This window comes from Mytilus galloprovincialis, chromosome 8, assembly GCF_965363235.1.
Source record: "Mytilus galloprovincialis chromosome 8, xbMytGall1.hap1.1, whole genome shotgun sequence".
Taxonomy (NCBI): domain Eukaryota; kingdom Metazoa; phylum Mollusca; class Bivalvia; order Mytilida; family Mytilidae; genus Mytilus; species Mytilus galloprovincialis.
Window position 1 is genome coordinate 35,407,797 of NC_134845.1, and position 26,738 is coordinate 35,434,534.

At 33.5% G+C, this 26,738-nt stretch overlaps 1 long non-coding RNA gene across 1 annotated transcript; it reads left to right on the forward strand.

Moving 5' to 3' along the window:
• Positions 1–16,804: 16,804 nt before the first annotated feature.
• On the forward strand, positions 16,805–23,209 carry LOC143085666 (uncharacterized). The gene is made up of 3 exons (XR_012981398.1): positions 16,805–17,053; positions 20,588–20,674; positions 22,496–23,209. It is a non-coding gene; the product is annotated as an uncharacterized LOC143085666 (long non-coding RNA).
• Positions 23,210–26,738: the final 3,529 nt, after the last annotated feature.

The following is a 26,738-nucleotide window of genomic DNA, read 5'->3' on the forward strand; positions in this document are numbered from 1 at the left end:
GATTTTACGGGAAGTAGGGTTTTGAAGACGTCTAATCTATATCATATATCCAAAGGAGTACATAACAAAGGTTTGTACCACATTTCATGATAGTAGCATGTTGATAACGTCTTTTCACATACTGGCCTTCGGTATTGGGCTAATGATGTCCGCCATTTTGGATTTTACCGGAAGTGAGACATTTTTTTCAAATACCTCACTATCTGAAAGAAAAGAAAAATAGTTTAGGAAGGTCTGTGCCAAATTTCATGCTTGTAGCAGGATGTGCCCAATTTTTCACAAAGCCGCCGTACTATATCAACCATGGAAGTTATGTGAATGGTATTACAGCAGTCTTCCATCTACAGCTTTTTTTCCCGCAAACGGTCCTGGTATGAAAATCATTCAAACCCCCAAGAACCTAGTATACTTGTCAGTGATCTTGCGAACCAGCAATCGCATGCAAACATACCTCAACGACTAAGACGGTAGGCAAATCGATCGAGAGGTATGAATAAATGACTTATCACGAACATGGTTTGAACTTGACAAAAGGTCAACATAATAAACTACAACGAGCTGCCAAGTCTTCATTCGTTTGTCCCACGCAAAGCTGGCTCACCTCTCTAAAGGTTCAAAAGACTACCAAGCCTCTCCCAAAAAGGTACTGGTGGAATTAATCGGAAGCTGAGTACCACCCAAATGAAGGTAAAAGCAACAAGTAGGTGGATATCTACCCATGTTAGCAGGGCTGGCAATGAGGGCACTCCCCGTGATAGCAAAAGACCATTCTACCAGCCTTGGGTGTTGGAGCCTTGCGCGGTTTGAGTGGTTTAGCCGTCAACAAGGCCTTAAGGTCTGGATTGTACCTGGAGCGTGGTGGCTGCGTTTTCGCAGTGAACCCTAGTGTCAACGGTCTCTACCTCAAATCCTCTAACCCCCGGATAACCTATGGGTATGGACTCTACTTGAAGCGTGGTCAGCAATTCCACGACGGAGCTGGTCTGATCTTATATTTGGATGCTAACAGCCTCTTCAAAAACATTCCCCTCCTCTGTATGCTCCTATAAAATAAATGAACGATTTAGATTCTGGGTACCGGCGACTATAGTCGAATGTGTGTAGAATCAACTCGATACAGAAATTGAAGGTATCAAACTACCTTTAACGCCTATGTACGTCTGGACAAAGCTGTATCTGTAACACTGGGCGCTTGTTCTGTGGGTAGTTTGGTGTTAACCAGCAGTACCCTGGGTTCAGCTTTGACCGGTACAGGTGTTATAGCCACCCTTCCTCTGGGATTTCTATCTTGCTTGAATGCTACCACCGTAATGGATCTCACACTAATTTCTAGGAATGTAACCAAAAGTAAAAAGAAGCACCACGATACTTTGCGATTGGCCCAGTCCACAAAGTCCTTGGTTGAACAATGTGTCAGCTTTGCTTTAGCTGATGATGAACAGATCGATGATGCCGAGTTTGCCTCAAAAACTACTACGACCATTAAGATCAGATGCAGCAACCCATGTCCAGTTTCAGCGAGGATCTGTCAAAAATATTCCATTTAGGTTTTTCTCACCATCCCCAATTCAATGGTTTAAATAAACTCATCATAGATACCAGGACTTAATTTAGTATATACGCCAGACGCACGTTTCGTCTACCAAAGACTCATCAGTGACGCTCAAATCCAAAAAAGTTAAAAAAAAAAAAAAAAAAGGCCAAATAAGTACGAAGTTGAAGAGCATTGAGGATCAACATTCCTAAAAGTTTTGCCAAATACCCAATTTTCAGGCCTAAACAACATATTCTCACACTTCTAATCATACCATTTTTATCAAAAATATAAAAGTTGTGGTAATCATAGTTTTTACCCTGTGCGCCTGGTTTTTTTTTCATCTCATAGCTCACGATTTGCACAGCTCCATCGGTCTCTCTCTTTGTCCAGACGGTGGTCAGCTGCTTGATTAGTCTTTCACATTCCAAGAGCGGATATTTTTCTCTTTACAGCACAAGGTTAAAACTTTTGAGAACCAACACTTCATGTCAACATTTTAATTGTCTTTGACAGTCCAGGGTGAGTCCTGACCTACTTCTCGCCATTTGAGGGTTTCCTCATCAGTATTGTCCGAAAATTCTACCTCTTGCGCCATTAACTCTCTGATCATACATATTTGTAATCTTACAATCCATTGTGCTTATTCTATCTGTGGATTTGTTTTGGTGTATTTTCTTTTTTCCACAAAATTACATTACATCCCACGACCCCAACCCCGACTTTTTCCCTTCAAACCCAACCAACAACGTTTTGCCCTCTTAACCTCGTCAACGAGCGTGCAAGATTTTCGGATTTTTAGGTGCGGTCCCAGCAGAAATTACCCTCAAAATGTTCACGCGTATTTCGATTTTTAGTCCCTTGTTACTGCGCGGAATAAAATGACTATTTACCATTTGTTCCTCTTTTTATAAGCTTCCGAATGAGGTAAAAGGTAGGTCTGTAATTAAGGGCTGAAGGGTCCCAGCAGTCCATTCAATTATTCAAAATATCCATTTCATTATTCAAAATTGACTGTTTCTTATTTTTCACGCGGATTTTGACATTTACGTCCCCCGTAACCCCTCTAATGGTCATTGCGGCACATATTGTTTATACTCAGTTTATTCCTCTATCAATAAGCTTAAATTTGGAATATATAATTTGCCTTTATTAGGGACTGAAGGGTAGTAGTAGTCCATTCCATTATTCAAAATAAGCTATTTCTTAATGTTCAAGCGTATTTCGATTATAAGGTCGTTCGTTAATTCTCTAATATGCGTTGCGGAACTTGTTGACTATATACATTTTGTTCCTTTCGTAATAAGCTTTCGAATGAGGTATAATGTTTATCTATAATTAAGGGCTAAAGGGTTGTAGCAGTCCATTCCATTATTCAAAATATCCATTTCATTATTCAAAATTGGCTATTTCTTAATTTTCACGCGTATTTTGGCATTTAGGTCTTCTAATATTAGTTGCGGAACATATTGACAATATACTTTTTGTTCTCTTGTAATCAGCTTTCGAATGAGGTTTAAGGTTTATCTATAATTAAGCGCTAAAGGGTCGCAGCAGTCCATTCCATTATTCAAAATATCCATGTCATTATTCAAAATTGGCTATTTTTTAATTTTCATGCGTATTTTGGCATTTAGGTACTCCATAACCCCTATAATGGTCATTGTGGCACATATTGTTTATACTCAGTTTATTCCTCTATTAATAAGCGTTAGTTTGAAATATAAAATTTGCCTCAATTAGAGACTGAAGGGTTGATGTAGTCCATTCCATTATTCAAAATACGTAAGCTATTTCTTAATGTTCAAGCGTATTTCGATATTTAGGTCGTTCGTTACTTCTCAAATTTGCGTTGCTGAACTTGTTGACTATAATAATTTTGTTCCTCTTGAAATAAGCTTTCGAATGAGGTACAAGGTTTGCCTGTAATTAGGGGCTAAAGGGTCGCAGCAGTTCATTCCATTGATCAAAATAATCATTTCATTATTCAAATTTGGCTATATCTTAATTTTCACGCATATTTTGGCAATTAGGTCTTCTAATATTCGTTGCGGAACATATTGACGATATACATTTTGTTCCTCTTGTAATCAGCTTTCGAATGAGGTATAAGGTTATCTATAATTAAGGGCTAAAGGGTCACCGCAGTCCATTTCATTATTCAAAATATCCATTCCATTATTCAAAATTGGCTATTTCTTTATTTTCACGCGTATTTTGGCATTTAGGTCTTCTAATATTCATTGCGGAACATATTGACTATATACATTTTGTTCCTCTTGTAATCAGCTTTTGAATAAGGTACAAGGTTTACCTGTAATTAGGGGCTAAAGGGTCGCAGCAGTTCAGTCCATTATTCAAAATAACCATTTCATTATTCAAATTTGGCTATTTCTTAATTTTCACGCGTATTTTGGCAATTAGGTCTTCTAATATTCGTTGCGGAACATATTGACGATAAACATTTTGTTCCTCTTGTAATCAGCTTTTGAATGAGGTATAAGGTTTATCTATAACTAAGGGCTAAAGGGTCGCAGCAGTCCATTCCATTATTTAAAATATCCATTTCATTATTCAAAATTAGCTATTTTTTTTATTTTCACGCGTATTTTGGCATTTAGGTCTTCTAATGTTCGTTGCGGAACATATTAACTATGTGCATTTTGTTCCTCTTGTAATCAGCTTTCGAATGAGGTATAAGGTTTATCTATAATTAGGGGCTAAAGGGTCGCATCAGTCTATTTCATTATTCAAAATATCCATTTCATTATTCAAAATTGGCTATTTCTTAATTTTCACGCGTATTTTGGCATTTAGGTCTTTTGATATTCGTTGCGGAACATATTGACAATAAACATTTTGTTCCTTTGTAATCAGTTTTCGAATGAGGTTAAAGGTTTATCCATAATTAGAGGCTAAAGGGTCGTAGCAGTCCATTCCATTATTCAAAATATCCATTTCATTATTCAAAATTGGCTCTTTCTTAATTTACACGCGTATTTTGGCATTTAGGTGTCTTCTAATATTCGTTGCGGAACATATTGACTATATACATTTTGTTCCTCTTATAATCAGCTTTCGAATGAGGTATAAGGTTTATCTATAATTAAGAGCTAAAGGGTCGCCGCAGTCCATTCCATAATTCAAAATATCCATTTCATTATTCAAAATTGGCTATTTCTTTATTTTCACGCGTATTTTAGCATTTAAGTCTTCTAATATTCGTTGCGGAACATATTGACTATATACATTTTGTTCCTCTTGTAATCAGCTTTCGAATGAGGTATCAGGTTTATCTATAACTAGGGCTAAAGGGTCGCAGCAGTCCATTCCATTATTCAAAATATCAATTTTATTATTCAAAATTGACTATTCCTTAATTTTCACGCGTATTTTAGCATTTAGGTCTTCTAATATTCAGTGCGGAACATATTGACAATATACATTTTGTTCCTCTTGTAATCAGTTTTCGAATGAGGTATAAGGTTTATCTATAATTAGGGGCTAAAGGGTCGCCGCAGTCCATTCCATTATTCAAAATATCCATTTCATTATTCAAAATTGGCTATTTTTTTTATGTTCATCCGTATTTTGGCATTTCGGTGTCTTCTAATATTCGTTTCGGAACATATTGACTATATACATTTTGTTCCTCTTGTAATCAGCTTTCGAATGCGGTATCAGGTTTATCTATAATTAGGGGCTAAAGGGTCGCAGCAGTCCATTCTATTGTTCAAAATATCCATTTCATTATTCAAAATTTGCTATTTCTTTATTTTCACGCGTATTTTGGCATTTAGGTCTTCTAATATTCGTTGCGGAACATATTGACTATATACATTTTGTTCCTCTTGTAATCAGCTTTCGAATGAGGTATAAGGTTTATCTATAATTAGGGCTAAAGGGTCGCATCAGTCTATTCCATTATTCAAAATATCCATTTCATTATTCAAAATTGGCTATTTCTTAATTTTCACGCGTATTTTGGCATTTAGGTGTCTTCTAATATTCGTTGCGGAACATATTGACTATATACATTTTGTTCCTCTTGTAATCAGCTTTCGAATGAGGTATAAGGTTTATCTATAATTAAGGGCTTAAGGGTCGCCGCAGTCTATTCCATTATTCAAAATATCTATTTCATTATTCAAAATTGGCTATTTCTTAATTTTCACGCGTATTTTGGCATTTAGGTCTTCTGATATTCGTTGCGGAACATATTGACAATAAACATTTTGTTCCTCTTGTAATCAGTTTTCGAATCAGGTAAAAGGTTTATCCATAATTAGGGGCTAAAGGGTCGTAGCAGTCCATTCCATAATTCAAAAGATCCATTTCATTATTCAAATTTGGCTATTTCTTAATTTACACGCGTATTTTGGCATTTAAGTCTTCTAATATTCGTTGCGGAACATATTGACTATATACATTTTGTTCCTCTTGTAATCAGCTTTCGAATGAGGTAGAAGGTTTATCTATAATTAGGGACTAAAGGGTCGCAGCAGTCCATTCCATTATTCAAAATATCAATTTCATTATTCAAAATTGGCTATTTCTTAATTTTCACGCGTATTTTGGCATTTAGGTGTCTTCTAATATTTGTTGCAGAACATATTGACTATATACATTTTGTTCCTCTTGTAATCAGCTTTCGAATGAGGTATAAGGTTTATCTATAATTAAGGGCTAAAGATTCGCCGCAGTCCATTCCATTATTCAAAATATCCATTTCATTATTCAAAATTGGCTATTTCTTTATTTTTACGCGTATTTTGGCATTTAGGTCTTCTAATATTCGTTGCGGAACATATTGACAATATACATTTTGTTCCTCTTGTAATCAGCTTTCGAATGAGGTTAAAGGTTTATCTATGATTAGGGGCTAAAGGGTCGCAGCAGTCCATTCCATTATTTAAAATATCCATTTCATTATTCAAAATTGGCTATTTTTTTATTTTCACGCGTATTTTGGCATTTAGGTCTTCTAATATTCCTTGCGGAACATATTGACTATATGCATTTTGTTCCTCTTGTAATCAGCTTTCGCATGAGGTATAAGGTTTATCTATTATTAGGGGCTAAAGGGTCGTAGCAGTCCATTCCATTATTCAAAATATCTATTTCATTATTCAAAATTGGCTATTTCTTAATTTTCACGCGTATTTTGGCATTTAGGTCTTCTAATATTCGTTGCGGAACATATTGACAATATACATTTTGTTCCTCTTGTAATCAGCTTTCGCATGAGGTTAAAAGTTTATCTATGATTAGGGTCTAAAGGGTCGCAGCAGTCCATTCCATTATTTAAAATATCCATTTTATTATTCAAAATTGGCTATTTTTTTTTTCACGCGTATTTTGGCATTTAGGTCTTCTAATATTCCTTGCGGAACATATTGACTATATGCATTTTGTTCCTCTTGTAATCAGCTTTCGAATGAGGTATAAGGTTTATCTATAATTAGGGGCTAAAGGGTCGCCGCAGTCCATTCCATTATTCAAAATATCCATTTCATTATTCAAAATTGGCTATTTCTTAATTTTCACGCGTATTTTGGCATTTAGGTGTCTTCTAATATTCGTTGCGGAACATATTGACTATATACATTTTGTTCCTCTTGTAATCAGCTTTCGAATGAGGTATAAGGTTTATCTATAATTAAGGGCTTAAGGGTCGCCGCAGTCTATTCCATTATTCAAAATATCTATTTCATTATTCAAAATTGGCTATTTCTTAATTTTCACGCGTATTTTGGCATTTAGGTCTTCTGATATTCGTTGCGGAACATATTGACAATAAACATTTTGTTCCTCTTGTAATCAGTTTTCGAATCAGGTAAAAGGTTTATCCATAATTAGGGGCTAAAGGGTCGTAGCAGTCCATTCCATAATTCAAAAGATCCATTTCATTATTCAAATTTGGCTATTTCTTAATTTACACGCGTATTTTGGCATTTAAGTCTTCTAATATTCGTTGCGGAACATATTGACTATATACATTTTGTTCCTCTTGTAATCAGCTTTCGAATGAGGTAGAAGGTTTATCTATAATTAGGGACTAAAGGGTCGCAGCAGTCCATTCCATTATTCAAAATATCAATTTCATTATTCAAAATTGGCTATTTCTTAATTTTCACGCGTATTTTGGCATTTAGGTGTCTTCTAATATTTGTTGCAGAACATATTGACTATATACATTTTGTTCCTCTTGTAATCAGCTTTCGAATGAGGTATAAGGTTTATCTATAATTAAGGGCTAAAGATTCGCCGCAGTCCATTCCATTATTCAAAATATCCATTTCATTATTCAAAATTGGCTATTTCTTTATTTTTACGCGTATTTTGGCATTTAGGTCTTCTAATATTCGTTGCGGAACATATTGACAATATACATTTTGTTCCTCTTGTAATCAGCTTTCGAATGAGGTTAAAGGTTTATCTATGATTAGGGGCTAAAGGGTCGCAGCAGTCCATTCCATTATTTAAAATATCCATTTCATTATTCAAAATTGGCTATTTTTTTATTTTCACGCGTATTTTGGCATTTAGGTCTTCTAATATTCCTTGCGGAACATATTGACTATATGCATTTTGTTCCTCTTGTAATCAGCTTTCGCATGAGGTATAAGGTTTATCTATTATTAGGGGCTAAAGGGTCGTAGCAGTCCATTCCATTATTCAAAATATCTATTTCATTATTCAAAATTGGCTATTTCTTAATTTTCACGCGTATTTTGGCATTTAGGTCTTCTAATATTCGTTGCTGAACATATTGACAATATACATTTTGTTCCTCTTGTAATCAGCTTTCGCATGAGGTTAAAAGTTTATCTATGATTAGGGTCTAAAGGGTCGCAGCAGTCCATTCCATTATTTAAAATATCCATTTTATTATTCAAAATTGGCTATTTTTTTTATTTTCACGCGTATTTTGGCATTTAGGTCTTCTAATATTCCTTGCGGAACATATTGACTATATGCATTTTGTTCCTCTTGTAATCAGCTTTCGAATGAGGTATAAGGTTTATCTATAATTAGGGGCTAAAGGGTCGCCGCAGTCCATTCCATTATTCAAAATATCCATTTCATTATTCAAAATTGGCTATTTCTTAATTTTCACGCGTATTTTGGCATTTAGGTCTTCTAATATTCGTTGCTGAACATATTGACAATATACATTTTGTTCCTCTTGTAATCAGCTTTCGAATGAGGTAGACGGTTTATCTATTATTAGGGGCTAAAGGGTCGCCGCAGTCCATTCCATTATTCAAAATATCTATTTCATTATTCAAAATTGGCTATTTCTTAATTTTCACGCGTATTTTGGCATTTAGGTCTTCTAATATTCGTTGCGGAACATATTGACAATATACATTTTGTTTCTCTTGTAATCAGCTTTTGAATGAGGTTAAAGGTTTCTCTATAATTAGGGGCTAAAAGGTCGCAACAGTCCACTCCATTATTTAAAATATCCATTTCATTATTCAAAATTGGCTATTTCTCAATCTTCCGGCGTATTTCGATATTTAAGTCCTTCGTTATTCCTCTAATATGCGTTGCGGAACATATTGACTATATACCTTTTGTTCTTCTCTTAATAAGCTTTCGATCGATGTATAATATATGTCTGTAATTAGAGGCTGAAAGGTCCTGCCAGTCCATGCCTTTTTCAAAATATCCATTTCATTATTCATAATTGGCTAACATGTTTAACCCCGCCACATTATTGATGTATGTGTCTGTCCCAAGTCAGGAGCCTGTAACTTAGTGGTTGTAGTTTGTTTATGCTGTTTATGTGTCACATATTTGTTTTTCGTTCATTTTTTTTACATAAATAAGGCTGTAGGTTTCTTGTTTGAATTGTTTTACATTGTCTTATTGGGGCCTTTTATAGCTGACTATGTGGTATGGGCTTTGCTCATTGTTGAAGGCCGTACGGTGACCTATAGTTGGTCTGTGTCATTTTGGTCTTTTGTGGATAGTTGTTTCATTGGCAATCATACCACATCTTCTTTTTTATATTTCCTCATTTTTACGCATGTTGTGGCATTTAGGTCCTCCGTAAATCCTCTTGTCATTGCGAATCAAAATATAGCTTTAGTGTCAACAGTCAATTTTTTTTATATTTATTTCACTATTCACCGCTTCAATTTGAATAATGAAACATAAACTATTTCATTATTCATTATTCATTTTTTAATATTGAATAGTGAATAGTGAACTATTTCATTATTCATTATTGAATAATGAATAATGAACTATGAATAATGGACGTACTTCAGCGCGGTAGTCAAGTGGCTCAAGCATTTTACTGAGGAAGTTTTAAAAAAATGCAAAGAAATATTTAAACAGTGGGTTAGATTTCATTAGTCTTTACTATCTATAGATTAACAACTTTTGGTTATAATTTATAATTCAGAATCATCATTGAAGGTGGAGCGCGATTGCACAGTTAATTAATTATATTGATGTGCCATTTGTATGCGAGAGTGACATTCCGTTGTATTATGTGCCAATTCGAAAAAGTTATGCGAGTATTGTCTCCCTTTAACAGGTTCATTATTTTATAATTAAGTTTAGGTTTCTGATATAAATTTGAATAGTTACATAATGTATCAATTCAATATATTTCAATTTTTGTTATTGGTGTATCAAAAACATTAATGTACGAATATAATTTCATAAATTTGAAACGTTTAAAATGATTACATACCAATATAAAGAACCGTCCATCATTTTTGAAAAAGACTATGATTGAAATTTGTATTATTTATCTTTCCTTCATGACAGATTGATTGGGAAATGAACCAGAGTTATCTAAAGGTAATCACAGAGAGAGACTAGCAAGCACTTTTTAATTGTAGCTCATTTAACGATAAAACAGCTTTCCACTATAAACAAATGTTACTTTATCCAGTGGCGGATCCAGAGGGGGGGGGTTCCGGGGGTCCGCACCCCCCCTTTATTTTGGCCGATCAATGCATTTGAATCGGGACATATGTTTTGCACCCCCCTGCACCCCCCTTTGCCCTGGGCTAGCACCCCTCCTTTCGAAAATTCCTGCATCCGCCACTGCTTTATCCAAATATAAGGACCTTGTTTGCTAAATCTACAAATTTTATTAGATATTATGAATTTTTATTACAATAGATTAATATACTATATTATGCGATTAGTCTTTCTCATGCAGGTTCATGAAATAATGGTTTCATGCATATCAGCCAAGATTGTGCGTGAATTTTTTTAATAACCAATTCAACACTATATATATATACACGTTATGTGAATTTTATTAAAATCGATCGATGATGAACATGAATTTGACAGCTGGTGCCCCTTAAACAGGTAAAGTTCAATTAACAAATTCTGATCTACTGGCATTCAACACCAAATTACTTACTTGCTGTATATTGATAAATGTGATTGTATATTGTCAATACCTTAACATCGTGAATACGTCATATGAGGTGTTGGCTATGTTTGATACGGGGTCACCGGTGGCGGCTTCGAAACAGAGAAAAAAATCCAGGTAAAAAGTGTAGAAATTTGTTGTTGAAAATTTGAGTTGTAAATTCTTTAAAGATACTTAAAAAGTACTTAATTCCGTTCAACTACTAACATGTAAGTCCGATACGAAAATAGGATAAAATGCATCCGGAAAATTTGTGATCAGTAATTATTATTCGAATAGATGAAGAGCTCTTCATCTATTATGGGTATAAACAAAAACTGAACAAGAAAAGTATTAGTAAACAAACAGAAAGTCGTTGAATTTATTAATTATTTTACAATTGTTTAAATATATAAGAAAATGTTTTAGGCGAATTTTCTTTAATTACAGATAAATGTATTTTATAGTTCAGGAAATGATTTATTCTTCAGGCGGCTTCAAATATTTTTTTTATCAATAACTTATACACAAGGAGACATTTTTGACTTTTGACAGTATGAACCCCAGTTAATTAGCAAACACAAATAAGAAACAAAATCGTTTACAATTAAATTTTAAAACAGGCAAAAAAAGGGGGGGGGGGGGTAATAAACAAATTTTATTTACGCTCACATACTTCTAAAAAGATTTGCATATGTAAGCTGTCTATAGATAATGTTAAATTATTTCAGGAGTTTTGAAAAAAGAATATATACAGTTTAATTTCGACGTCTACTGCTACAAAAAAATTGTGATTCTTTTTATTGATTAAGCACCTCAGTTTCGACTCAACATTTCTTTTTGAATTGTTAGATGGCAAACTATTTAGAAGATTGTATTGGTTCTTTATGTAATTATGGTGATATTGGCGACGAGATTCATTTATATTATAACAAGGCCTTGTACAAATCCTTGATTATAGAATGTTTAGCAATATAAAAAAAGACGAAAGTAGACAACCCCTAATTTCAAAAGTTGATCTCCAAGCGGGCCACATTGTACATCGAATAAGATCTATATTTCTCAAAGTTTTCAAAATGAAATAACTTGAATTGAAAATTTCCCATTTAGTGAAAATTTTGGTTATTTCTAAACTTCAATTATTACATACGAAAGAAAAAAATATTTAACATATTCATATATTTATATAATTTTTTCCAAGAAAACTTTTTTTTGCAAAGTTTACTTCTATGTGTTTATAACCATCACCAGAGACTTATTCTCTGCCATCACCAATCAGTCCTATTGACCAAATTCAAAGGATGATTGGTATATTGAATATGATCAGATCGGTCTACCGTGACGTATCCCAAATAACGACGCATGCCGATAGATAGATAGTTAATTAATTAACGTCTCGCCATTTTAAACATCAAGGGGTGGAAGCAATGAAGGACTTCATTAAACCAGTTACTATACAAATCCTTCAGAATGTATACCCTGAACGCTCACTAAAACTTATATATACATGTTAATGTCTGTGTCATTTGGTCTTTTGTGGATAGTTGTCTCATTGGCAATCATACCACATCTTCTTTTTTATATCTTAGTCTGACTTGTAATGTCCTGCGTACACCCAGGAGATCCTGAACGGGTTTTAAACTTACCATTATTTTATATGCATATATTTGAAGCTGTTCTTAATTATGTACATACAAGGTATATTTATATATATGTGTGTATCAGACCAAATGACTTCCCAATTAGCAGAGGCGGGGATTTGATTTTTTCCAGCCCCCCCCCTTTGCCCCTTATCTTGATATGAAAATTTCTGGATCTACCATTGCTTAGTTCTAGTTATCTTAGGTCCTAGTGAGAAATAAAGCCAATGGGAATTGGTCTTTTTAAACACATCTTCATACATGTATACGTTTTCTAACGGGTTTGTTCAGGCAATATTGAAATTATGTTTACTCAATGCGCAGTTACTGAAGTTTATATTTGCTGCTTTTCTTCTTAAAATTTCATATAAATGATTTTTTGATTTTTTTCTTCGAAAAATTTGTGGTGTAGAAATAGGGAATGGACACAGATACCTAATCACATTTAACAAAAGAATTTCTGTGTAATGTCATCAATCTGTATTACACGTAGACAGGATGTTCTCCAGAAAACTATACGTTATACACACTCGAGGGTACACGCACTGTCGTAATGGAAAATTACTGTATGTTATAATTACCTGTAAACAGCTTTGCAACAAATCAGACTGACCATGTCATTACAGTTCAAAAAGATTTTCCTCAAATCAAAATGGAATATTCATTTTTTCTTTAAAATTTAAAACTTTAAAAAGTAGACTTTGACAAAATTATGAAATAGAAAGAATTGAACAATTTAAAATCGTATTTAGCAAAAGATTTACTAATTGCTGAGACTACTATAACACATGTGTTATAGTAGTCTCAGCTAATAGATATAATTTTACAACGATCCTAAAAAATATCCAAACAAACTGATAAAACAAAAAAAAAGACTGACACACACCAGTTTGCCAACTCAGTGTGCAAGGCAAGGGTGCTGAGTGAGGTGCTGGAACTCGATGTGTAGAAATACCGCAAAGGACTTCTTAGTGCACTAAGAAGAAAGTTTTTGCACTAAGAACACTAAAACTATGTTTTAAGACCACAAAGAACATGGATATAAGAGGCTATGAGTAAATAACTAAGAACTAAACAGTTTGGTATCAATAGATATTATAATTTTGAGGTAAAATTACTTTTTCAATCAGCGCGTGCCACTCGGCACGTGACCAACGGCTTATTGCAAATTCCCAAAATTACTGTTCTATAACTAAAATTTGGCCCAGATTTCAGATTTCAGAGGAGAAGATTTTTGTAAGAGCGGAAAAGTGAGTTACAATAAGAATAGAAAATACGCTTATACATAAAAGTAAAAAAAATACAAATAAAAAAACACCATATAACTGTATTGATCATGTCTATAAAAATATTTCAGGTCTGTAAAATTATCACTATCAATGAAGCATATAAAAAACAATTTCTTCTAATTAGAATATTACATCAGGTCTTGTCAACCACACCAAAGCAGTACTTTTAAAAAGATATATAAACTTATAACCATCAGACAAAATACTAAAATCACCATTACTTCTTTTAACTTCATAAAATAAACTTTCACGTAAATCTGCATATAAAGGACATTCTAATATAGCATGTCTCGCATCTTCAATTTTACATGTGTAATCAGTATACAAAGTGGATTCTAAACGGTCATGGTTGAGCGAACATGAATTACTATCGATTACACAGGTGACAATCATCTGATTGAGGCGCGTGTCGATAAAAAAAACCATAAAATAACTTTCTAATTACAAAAGATATGGTCATAAAATTTGAAATTATATATTTACAAAGTCTATTTCTATATGTCATGTTCTTTGTGACAGTTGTATCATTTCATCAGGTTCTTAGTGCAAACTTTTTCTTCTTGAGCACTAAGGAGGTGCTTTGTGGTATTCCTACGGACCCGCTGGAACTTGATATGTATCATTTAGTTACAGTTCTGTTATGATTTGATTGCCTTTTTACCGAGACATTCTATTCTTACTGTTATCAGTTAGTATAGACTGTTCCTGGCTTAGAATGATTCTCTGCTCAGTAAATGGTGCGTAATTAGCATTTGATTCAAATTTCTTGTAGAAGTAAAAAACACAAATTAATGTATTTAACAACTTTATTCAGGAGCACAGTCTGTTTTAATCGTAAATAACTTCGAGATTTATGTGTAAGTTTACTCTGCTGCTCGAGCTCTGCTAATCGATGTTCCAGTATTTCAGATTTATATTTATTCGTGAGGCCCTCGTCATTATTTATATTCACTAAAACTGAGACACAGTAGTTATAGTAGTCTCAGACTAAAAGCACAATCGCCTAAAGCTTAATAATTATAGCGAAAAAAAGCGAAAAATTGGGGAAATAAAATATTTTTAGTAGCATTATTATTAAAAATCTTAAGAGGTTCCCCGGCCGTTACTTGGAAATTTAACTCTAAAATGAGAAGCGTATGACGAATATATATATCCATTCTGTGTGCAGATACGATGACTATAAAGGTCCTGAGTGCACTTTGTATGTCCCATAGGCGGATCCTGGGGGGCCCGGCCCACCCTTTCGGGAGGAAAAATTGGTTGATTATATAGACGTTAAGCACGATATTGCGTCTCAAATGGTAACGTCAAATTTTTACGTTTTACGGCGATCACCGATTATTTGGGATAAGTTTTGTATTTCGCTTGCAATTTTTGTTTTGCACATCAATATGGATACTTCTTATAATGTTTTGTTGTACTGAATATGCATTTAATGTTTCCCAATGAAAGTAAAGTAAGCAACAAACAACAAAATATATCGTATTTGGGTAATGTATAAGCTATATGAAATGAGAAGATATATACGGTATGATGAGTGCCAATGAGACAACTCTCTACCAGAGATCAATTGACATAAAACGTAATAAAGTGCAATGTTTTCCCATTTAGATCCGAAAAGGAGGAGGATATATATTTTACTTTAATATAAAAAGTTTGTCGGGAATTACAAGTTAAACGGGTCTTGCTTATAAAATTCACTATACTTTCTTTAATAGCGGTACAATTAGATTATGAAATGAAACGATTGTCAGAAAAATAGGTTAATTATAATTCATCTCATATGTTTACAAGCTTGGTATGATGTGGAGAGGTGTATAGCCACGCTTTAGGCCCAATTTTATTTTCACTTTCAATTCTATACACGTGAATCTTATTGCAGAGAAATAAAAAAAAATCGCAGTCAGTTAACGCTTCCCAAATTTGAAAATTTGACAAAGATGATTTGTTATCCTCTTGTGATACAACACTTTTTCACAACTTAAGAACCTCATCCACCATAAATAGCGTACCCCGAATCGACAACGTTGAAAACGTACGAAAATCGTCCAGTGGACAAACTTGCAAGACATTTCATTTCTTTGAAAACGAAGTCGTTTTGACTACTCAAGTTATCAAAAAGTATGTAGCTGTTTTGTAAAGTTAAAGCACAATTACGGAAAAGCAATATTTAGCATGCAACTAATCTAAATTTTCAATAAATAACGTCGCAAATGACAATTTATTTGTAAAAAACGGCGAAATCCGACATTGGACATCATGCAAGACATTTGCCAGAAGCCGTTGCATTTTTATATGTAGTGTGAGTGCTGCAAAAATTTGATTTCGATATGTTCTATGTATGTACTTATGTGAGCCGAATTTACACAAACGAAATATCATATAATCTTATATTTTAAAACCTTTAAATTTTGATAACTTAACATCTTCCAAAATCTGACCATAATGAACACTATTTGTTTTTGCCAAAAAAATAGCGTTGGTCGTATCAGAAGCACATATCCAGTAATATTGTTATACTTTATATATAAAGCGTATCATTCATTCGAATTTTCATGGATATAACACTATTTTGAAGAACACAAACACCCCTGCAAAAGTGATTATTCGTATAGTCTGTTACGTCTGACACGCATATTTTTGACGTTTTGTCAATATGTTGTCCTTATTTTAGACTAAAGTAAAATATGATAAAACAATTTTTACTTTTTTTCGGAATAGTATTTACCTGTCTAGTCTATGGATATAAGTTTTATATAACTTAACTGTTATGATTTTACAGAAAAGCTGTTTATTAGTGTGGACTGGTTGATTACACGGTATTGACACAATAACGTGCGTAACGTCATAGGGAATCATTGAAGCATGACTGGAGCGGCCCCCCCCCCCCCCCCCCACCTTAGGTCAGTCAGCGGGCCCCCTTAGGGAAAGCTCTGGATCCGCCACTGTGTCCTGTATGTATGTACTTAGAGATTCCGCCAGTATAGACGCACTCCTTGATTGACTGCAAGGGTACAGCGGATCCATGTACACTCGACCTAAGGATTAATGGAGATGTGTCCCTGTGTGCACTCAGGAGGTCCTAAGCGGTGTTTAGACGTACCGGGAAAATCTTATCTAATTCGGGATCAATTCATCGGTTACACTCCCCTATCACCAGTGATTCTTTTTTTTAGCTGATATTCTGAAAATGTATTGTGTAAGTGTTGACTCTCATTTTGCACATGTGATTTTTTAACAGATATCGACTCGTTCACCGGACTACTGCAAAAAAACAATTTCTCAGCTCACTGATTTAGATGGAAGGTAATTTACGGACAGAAAGTCACAGGACATATAAACTCAGACATAAAGTCACAAAATTGATACTGATAGGCTCAAAAAAAGTCACAGGACAAAAAGTCACAAACAATTTATTGACAATTGTTTGAATATATATGAAAAAGATTTTAAAATATTTTCTTTTTCTTACATATATATATTCATTTTTAATTTAAGGAAATTGCTGATACATGTGATAATATACATGATATAGAAAAGAAGATGTGGTATGATTGCCAATGAGACAACTGTCCACAAGAGACCAAAATGACACAGACATTAACAACTATAGGTCTTTACGACCTTCAACAATGAGCAAAGCCCATACCGCATAGTCCGCTATAAAAGGCCTTAATTGATATGACAATGTAAAACAATTCAAACGAGAAAACTAACGGCCTTATTTATATAAAAAAAATGAACAAAACACAAATAAAACACATAAACAAACGACAACCACTGAATTACAGGCTCCTGACCATAAACCTTGATAAATGAAAATGTATTAGATTTTAATCGTGCAAAGAATATATTTATTGGCAAATTGAAGTCATATGACATGTTTGAAAACCAAGCCACTTTGACATTTTGCATGTTTTGTTTTCATAACAATTATTTGATCAGATCATTATTGATATTTATTAGGGCGCACCACATTTGCGTGCATTTAGGGATTAAAATGTTTTACCTTTGTGCAAACCTAATGCATCGATTTATTTATTTTAATAAATTTTAACTACTAAGTTGCTTCATCATGTTCATGTATAAAACTTCAAGAAAAATACATACCGGTAAAGGTGTTTTCTTGTTCAAAGAAAAACAATCTTGAAACTGAATTGTGACTTTTTGTCCTGTGACAGTGTGTGACTTTTTGACCGTGACTTTTTGTCCTGTGACTTTCTGTCCTACATTCAGATTGAATAGGGGAGTTTGGTTGGTCTCCCTCTATCTGAGACTACTATCTCAGTCATTCAGTGATGAACTTTATGCTTTATGTATTGTGCTTGTCATATATGTATGTCGGATAAAAGCTTATGTTGTATAACCAACTTTAAATAAATCTTTTTTGCCAGCCCCTAACAAGTAAGAATTAAGTTACTTCTTTTTGTAATACAAACAATTATGACATCTTGTAAGGCTTTTTATATCCCCACTTTAAAATTTTACCCCTGCTTTAAAAAAGGGGGTATACTGTTTAATCTCTGTCTGTCCATCCATCCTTCTGTCAGTCCGTCCGTCCCATGAATATTTTTTTCGTCGCCTTTTTCTCAGGAACTACAATACAAGAATTTCTGAAATTTGGTTTTAGGGTTTAAATAAGTCAGCTATACCGTGTGATGCGTTTTCAGATTCTTCACTTGACAAATTCCCTTTTACCGAACACTTACAAGTATGATTTTACACATGATGGCAAGTTGAAAATTTTTGTCAAATTTTTCTCAGGAACTACAATACAAAGATTTCTGAAATTTGGTTTCAGGGTTTATATAAGTCAGCTATACTGTGTGATGTGTTTTCAGAGTCATCACTCGACAACTTCCTGTTAGCTGAACACTTACATATTTTTACACTATTAATATTATCCACTTGCAACGGGGTTATCATCAGTGAGCAGTAGCTCGCAGTTTCACTTGTTTTTTACTATGACAACGTCACAGAAAAAAGTTGAAATAGCCATGCAAGACGTCATTATTATTTGGACTAATATTATGGCACATATTGTTGTACCACAGGGATTTATGTCAATTTATCTGGTTTTCTATCCGCACGAAACCCCAAAATACTAGTGATAAAGTGTTAACTTACTTCTTAATTAAAGCCTAGTATCATGAATATTTAGAAGGCAGAAGACCTGGACCATTCATACTTTGCATATACATGCCTTATGTTATGAAGTTTTTGTCTGTCCTATGTTCATTGACCTTGAGTGACCTCATTTCATGGCTAAGTGACTGTGCACATTGAAAAAAAGTTAAGGTTTTTCAGAATCCTTATTTCTATTATGATTATTATGAGTAATAGGATTATAAGAGAAATCAAGAATACTAAAAAATTTAAGGACCTTGCAAAGTCTTCATGTTCGCCAGACAGTTTTCACTTGGTTTGACCTTATTTCATGGATCAGTGAACAAGTTAAGCTTTTGTGGTCACAACCATATCTCAGATACCATAAACAATGTGTCTACTTCATTTACTTTTAATTATTGTATGGAATGATTGTAAGGTATGCATGTCCAACTGGCAAGTTTCATCTGACCTTGACCTCGTTTTCATGGTTCAGTGGTTATTGTTAATTTTTTGTGTTTTGGTCAGGTTTTCTAATATTGTATGCAACATGTCAAGTATATTTGTTGTATGAACATTTTTAGGGATGTACATGTTAGTCTGGCATGTTTTTACTTTTATTCAATTTTGACCTCATTTTTATGGTTCATTGCTTAATGTTACTTTTTTTTTTGCCAGTTTTTCTACTTTCTTATTTTCAAATTAGCAAAAGGTCAACTAGGTGCATATGTCATCTTACTTTATTTTCATAATACATTGGACAATATAAAAAAGAGACCAAATGAAACAGAAATTAACAACACAAGGTCACCATACAGCCTTCAACAATGAACAAAACCCATACTGCATAGTCAGCTATAAAAGGTCCAGTAATGACAATTCAAACGAGAAAACTAACGACCTAATTTATGTGCAAAAAATGGAAAAACAGATATGTTACACATAAACAAACGACAATCACTGAATTATAGGATCCTGACTTGGAACAGGCACATCCATGACAAATTGGCAGGGTATAAGGAACTTTGAAAATGTTTATTTTTTGTGGTTTGGTCTATTTTCCGGATACTGTAAGCAATAAGGCCCCTTTATTTAGTGAATGGAATGATTGTAAGATGCAAATGTCTGTCTGCCATATTTTATATGACCTTGACCTCATTTCAAATGGTTCATTGGTCAATGAAACACTGCATAGTTTTGTCAGTTTATCATATGTTTAAAGTTACAGGTAGATTATATTTGGTGGATATGTAACAATTGTAAGGTGTGCATGTCTGTCTTGCAGATTTATATAACCATGACCGCATTTTATGTTCTTTGGTTAATGATAAGTTTTCTTGGTTTTGTCATTTTATCAGATATTATAACATGCATAAGCATAGGTCTACTTGTTGTACGGAATGACTACAAGGTATCATATAAAAATAAGAAGATGTTTGTCTGCCAAGGTTAATTTTACTGTGACCTCATTTTCATAGAATAATGATAATATTAAACAGCAAGAATGATGAGCAAGTCGATGTTATATACAAATGAGGCAAAATTTTCAGTTGCCTACTAATTATGTAATAGTAGTTATTTTTGTTTTTGGTTTATTAAATGATAATGTTTACCCTTTTATGTGTAGGGCAAGAACATTAAAGATAAAGGGAAACTTTAAACAGAAGAAATTATCAACAAACATAGATTTACAGAGGTCAACAACGCCTAAATGGTATGTCCACTGTTATAAAAGTTTTGGTCATAATAATGATTAAATATTTATTAAAATAAGATGTGGTATGACAATGTATGATGAACATGATGAATGAGAAAACTATCCAACAGAATTCAATTTAGTGGATGTAAGCATTGTAATTACCTATTAGAGGCCATTGATGACCTGTAAGTAATGAGAAAACCCATACCCTATACATGTGATAGTAATCTATAAAAGACAACACTAACAAAATTTGAAACAAAGCATCAATTCAAACTTCAAATATACCAGACTAATTTATAAAAACAACAAATTATGAAAAACAAAAATGACCGATATGAACCAACTTCAACCACTGAACTATGTACAAGCTCCTGATATTGGACAGGTATAATATGGCTGTGTTGATATAAAAATAAGAAGCACTTAGCAGTCTGATTTCCAATGAGACTTTTCTCCAATAGAGATCAAATGACATTTAAGGAGGCTCTAGGGTATACAAATTTCAGAAAAATATTTAAAATATTTTTTTTTCATAACTCATTTTATTTATAACTTTCTTAGTTGTAACTTTATCCATGTTATCATATGGTACACAAATCATTCAAAACAATCAATTTGTTTTGGCCCAAGATGACTTTTAAAATGTATATATCATTGAAAAAGCTCCAAATTATCTCCCTTTGGTTCAAAATGCCATTTTTTGGCATTAGAAATTTAATATCTTTTTTAACTCATTGCTGACCTATATTTTTTATGCCCCACCTATGATAGTAGAGGGGCATTATGTTTTCTGGTCTGTTCGTTCGTTCGACTGTTCGTTCGTCCGTCCGTCTGTCCCGCTTCAGGTTAAAGTTTTTGGTCAAGGTAGTTTATGATGAAGCTGAAGTCCAATCAACTTCAAAACTTAGTAAACATGTTGCTTATGATATGATCTTTCTAATTTTAAAGCCAAATTAGACTTTTGACCCCAATTTCATGGTCCACTGAACATAGAAAATGAAAGTGCGATTCAGGTTAAAGTTTTTGGTCAAGGTAGTTTTTGATGAAGTTGAAGTCCAATCCACTTGAAATTTAGATCACATGTTCCCTATGGTATGGATCTTTCTAAATTTAATTCCAAATTAGATTTTTACCAAATTTACAGTCCATTGAACATGGAAAATGATAGTGCGAGTGGGGCATCAGTGTACTTTGGACACATTCTTGTTTATTACCATTTTCAAATAAGCTGTACTTAAACTAAACTATTATAAAAAATATAAGCGATTTCTGCATGTTCTGTAATTTAGTTCTTTTTTTATTTTCGATATTACCTCTATTTACATGTATTAGTTCAACAGAAAAAAAAGTACCTTTACAAAAATGTATGTTTCTTTCGAAGGCAGATTGAGAGAGTAAATGAACGGTGACCCCATTTTAATTTTTTTAATTTTTCTATTAAGTATAAGATAAAGTTCATTTATAGAAAAATATAGCGAAATCATATATTAAGAAAAAAATTTGATTTAGACCCGCAAGCTGCCTTAATTTAACAAAAATAGTTCACTGTACAGCCTTTGACAATGAGCAAACCCTATACCGGACAGTGGTTTTAATAACAGCACAACATTTGAACAAATTGTAAACATTTGTTGCAATGGGCTTAATTCAAAAGACTGCAACACGGAACCAAACAACAACCAATAATATGTAAATCATAGACACAAAGCACTGAAATAAGAGTACTAACAATGAATATTCAAATGAAAGTTTATTATAATGTTCATAAATATGATAACATAGCTATTTTATTGCTCTCTTCACTGATAATTTTTGAGTTTTGTGTATTTGTAGGTCAGACATCTCGGTTTTTATGGTCATCATACAACAGATCAATACTGAACAGAAAACTTAAAGTTGATATTTTTCTTCATAGTGCGACTTTTTTTTATTAATTTGAAATGGAACGTGTTTTTTCCTACATTTATTAGAAAGGGGAAATTTCAACATAATGACTATAAACAAATAGGAGTCATATCATCACGATCATAGATGCACAAGAACTTGATCATATAAATGATTATGTAATTATCAATTGAAAGAAGGAACGAATGAACAAAATATTAGTATGTTGTCCAAATAAACTTGCTTTGTCTTCTCATTTGAATTGCTCCATCCAATAAAGATTTACGAGGAAGATCTTTGAAGAACAGATTGAAAAAATGTTTTGTCTAAGAATTGCAGGAATATTCTGGTGGATGAAATAATTTATTGACTTGACTCTTATATAGTGGACTGAATAATTGTACATAGCAAGTTGGGGGAAAAGAAAACAAAAACTTTAACAGAAAGAATTTATATTATAAATTTGCAAATATAAGCATACCATTATGTACACCTCAAAGGTATATAATTCAAATTGTTTGCATATTCATGTATTGCAATGAAACTATAACAAAGAAAACCTTACCTCGTGAAAAGAGTAAACAATTCAGTCAGAATATGAAATATTTTTTTCAGTCCTATTTTTCATAGTAGAATAAACAAGACGAAGATTTCAAAACAATATTTTTTTCATTTATTTAGACATTTCATCATTTTGTTTCAGTGAAAGGACTTTACTCTTTGACTGTAGATACATGTATTATTATACATTCCAAAATAAGAATAATCTTTATTGTCATATAAACAAATTAAAAACATGTTTGTGACAAAATGAAAAAAAATATTAGATATATGTACATGTATATTTAATAAATATTAAAAACCTTGTATACATTTAAAACATTTTACTACCAAACAGCATTCATTGTTACATTCACATTACTATATATTTATATCTATATATTTATAATTTTAATCCCATAGGATTTTATTTTGTCCCATGGGATATTAAAAATCCCATGGGATAATTAAAGTCCCATGGGATTTTTTTGGTCCCATGGGACAACAAATATCCCATGGGACTATAATAATCCCATGGGACCAAAAAAAATCCCATGGGATTTTACCAAAATCCCATGGGATAATGGTCAATCCCATGGGATTTTGCCCTGTCCCATGGGATATTGAAAATCCCATGTTTTTATAAATCAAATAGCAAAATAAATATTAGAGTAACAGTAGAAAACCAATGAAATTATTGAATCCCATGTAATTCCTCACATTTTGGTTATATTCATGACACTGTAGCTCTTGTTTGAGGCGGCGGCGGATTTGCAAATGAGTGTTTTGCAAATTTAAAGTGTCCAGTGTTCTTATATGATTTCTATTGTCCACAATCACCTGTGTATGCATGCAATGAGTGTGTCTGTGTCCGGAGTAAATTGTTCTTGAGGCTCCGTCTGTGGTCTGTAAATGGCATGAGAGGTTCCGTCGATTGCAGCTAACGCTGTGGGTAATGTATGCCACCCACCGCGGAGTTGACGCCAATTTTCTACGGTTGGCCAAGAAATATTTGGGGCATATATTTCCCAAAGAATTGGGACCAAGGCATTTATTTGTGCACTGACAGCATGAACAGAAACGTCAAATAGTAAAGACAACATTACATAGCAAGGGTAGCTTCTCAACCACAAAATTACCATCATAAGACGGTTGATTGGCGAAAGTTTATGTGGTCGTCCTGGGATATGATCATGTATCCTATGTCCGATTACGCCTAACATTGCCGAGAGTGTTTCTGGTGTTTCTCCACATACCCGAAAAAAATTCGTAACGGTGGTTGGCAAACATTGCGAACACATTTCTACCCGACCAAATTTCGTTTGTACCTGCAAAATGTCTGCTGTACAAATCAGTTACTGGATCTGGAGGAAGGTTAAGAAGCAACAGTAGCAAAGTCTTGGTATTTTCAAAAATCAGTGTAGGATCTGGAGGTGGAATATTCAAATTTTGAATCAGTACTAGTTTTCTTGCTCTGTTTTGGTCCATGTTGTCTTTATCTAAAATCAAATGTAATCGAATTTATAGCATTGTACTTAAAAAAAAATCCTCCAAATAGTATTATTATGGTGGCCAGATACGGCCAGTTCGCCTTTTCGCGTTTTCGTCCTTCACTTTGCAAACGCGAAATCGGGAATTAAATCGAGAAATTGAGAAAGCAAAAACGCGAAAACACGAAAGCGAAAACGCGAAATGAATTTCTCGATTTCGCGTTTTTGCTTTCTCGATTTCCCGATTTCCCGAATTCTCGATTTCTCGATTTCCCGAATTGCCAATTTCTCCATTTCTCGATTTCCTGAATTCCAGATTTCTCGATATCTCGATTTCGCTTGAAAATGAAAGGAGAAAACTAGAAAACGCGAAATGGCCGCATCCGGCTACCATACATTATAGCACCAATATTGTGTTTTATATTATACGTCATTTTTTATGTGATATATAAGCAGTTAATTGAAAACGCATATATACATAAAGCACTAAGAAATTATGATGGGAACACGATATGGAATGATTTTCCCGTACAGGTGATAATGTTTGTCCGACGTCCAACGGCTGCTTTGCCAGACAAGCTTCGGCCGTGGGACCACGGCCCAAGCTTGTCTGGCAAAAACGGACTAATATTGTACAAGATACTTTGAAGTTTTTTTGTCAAAATTTTACATGCATAGTCCTTTATTGGTGAGGAACTGAAATAGAAAATTAAAAAGAGACAACAACCCGACTAAAGAGAGCAGAAAGCAGCCGAAGTCCACCATTGATCTTCAACACAAGAAAAATCTGGATAAAAAAAAGGAGGGGGTATAGGTCTTCCTTAAAAAAAAGTGTGTCATCCTCCTGTACATGTAACAAGACTGATTCATAATTTGCCTAATGTTTTTTTTCAATTCTGAATTGATGAAGAAAACGAGCGTGTGTATTATTGAAATTACACAAAGGATCCAAGACACGCCCGTGTGTTTTTTTAGATTAAGAAAAAAAAAACCGGAAAACGGAAAAAATACATTTTTCTTCGATTAGCAGGAAAAGGCAAAAGACAAACGAGTTTTCCCAGAGACGCGCGCTTTTTTCTTCTCCATATATTTGCATTATCACGATTATATAAGGTTCATTTAACCCGGATTTCAATGAAAGAGTAAAACGGTCAAACACACCTTATTGTGTTAACCTGGCACTTCGAACCAGTCATGCAGGGTGTAGCAGGTAAGATATAATATATTTTATATCTGAACTAGTTTCGTTATATCCTGTTAATGTATAATGATAAAAATTCGACCACTTCTCTATTTTGATTTGAGAAAAAAAAACCACTTTGGAAGTAGTTTTTTTTTTATACAGGAGGCTGATAAATAGTCTCAAGTCATTTTCCTTTTATAAGAAAATTAATGTACGGCCACACAAAATACTAAAGTCTTACTGTTACTTACAAAATCAACTGTTTGTGCTGTGTATCTTCTACTCACTGACTGACCAAAATTGGCGCGAAATTGATCCGAAGCTTAAACCGAGATGGAGAAAAAAGGGGGGTATTAATCTCGAACATTTACAAATAAACAGACACTCATCAACAGGTTCAAGTGTATCATGTTATCGTCTCTGTTATATTATTTTCGTAGCAAATTGTTTTCTTTCGCTTTTTATCCGATTTTTTGGGAAAAGAGTGCGTGGTAAAAAAAAAAGGGGGGGGTCTGCAGGTTACATACACTATGTAAATTGATCTTTTATTTATATCAAATTAAAATTAAATGTCTATTTCGTTGCATATTTATAGGTGAAGGTGTAACTATTTTGTCCGCCAAAAAGAAACTTATTACTATTGCTAAAGATGAGTTAATTATGTTTTTGAAAGCATGTGAGGCCAATCCATGTTCGTGGACACATATCATTGCTGAAATGATGGTTAATGTGACGGGTTTAAATCAGGACCTTCAAGATCTATACAGAAGGTACACTGTAAAACAACTAAAACTTAGACTCTCAACAAAACTTGGGAAACTTATGGCAACACCACTTGAGAAAATCGCTGATGAAGAAGTAAGGTAAATAAAAAAAAAATATTTGATTCTATGGAGAGGGAATGAGGTAAGCATTGAGCACATCAATATTTGATTGCTAATTGCTATCTATATCCGCTTTAATTTTTGAAATTTTCTTT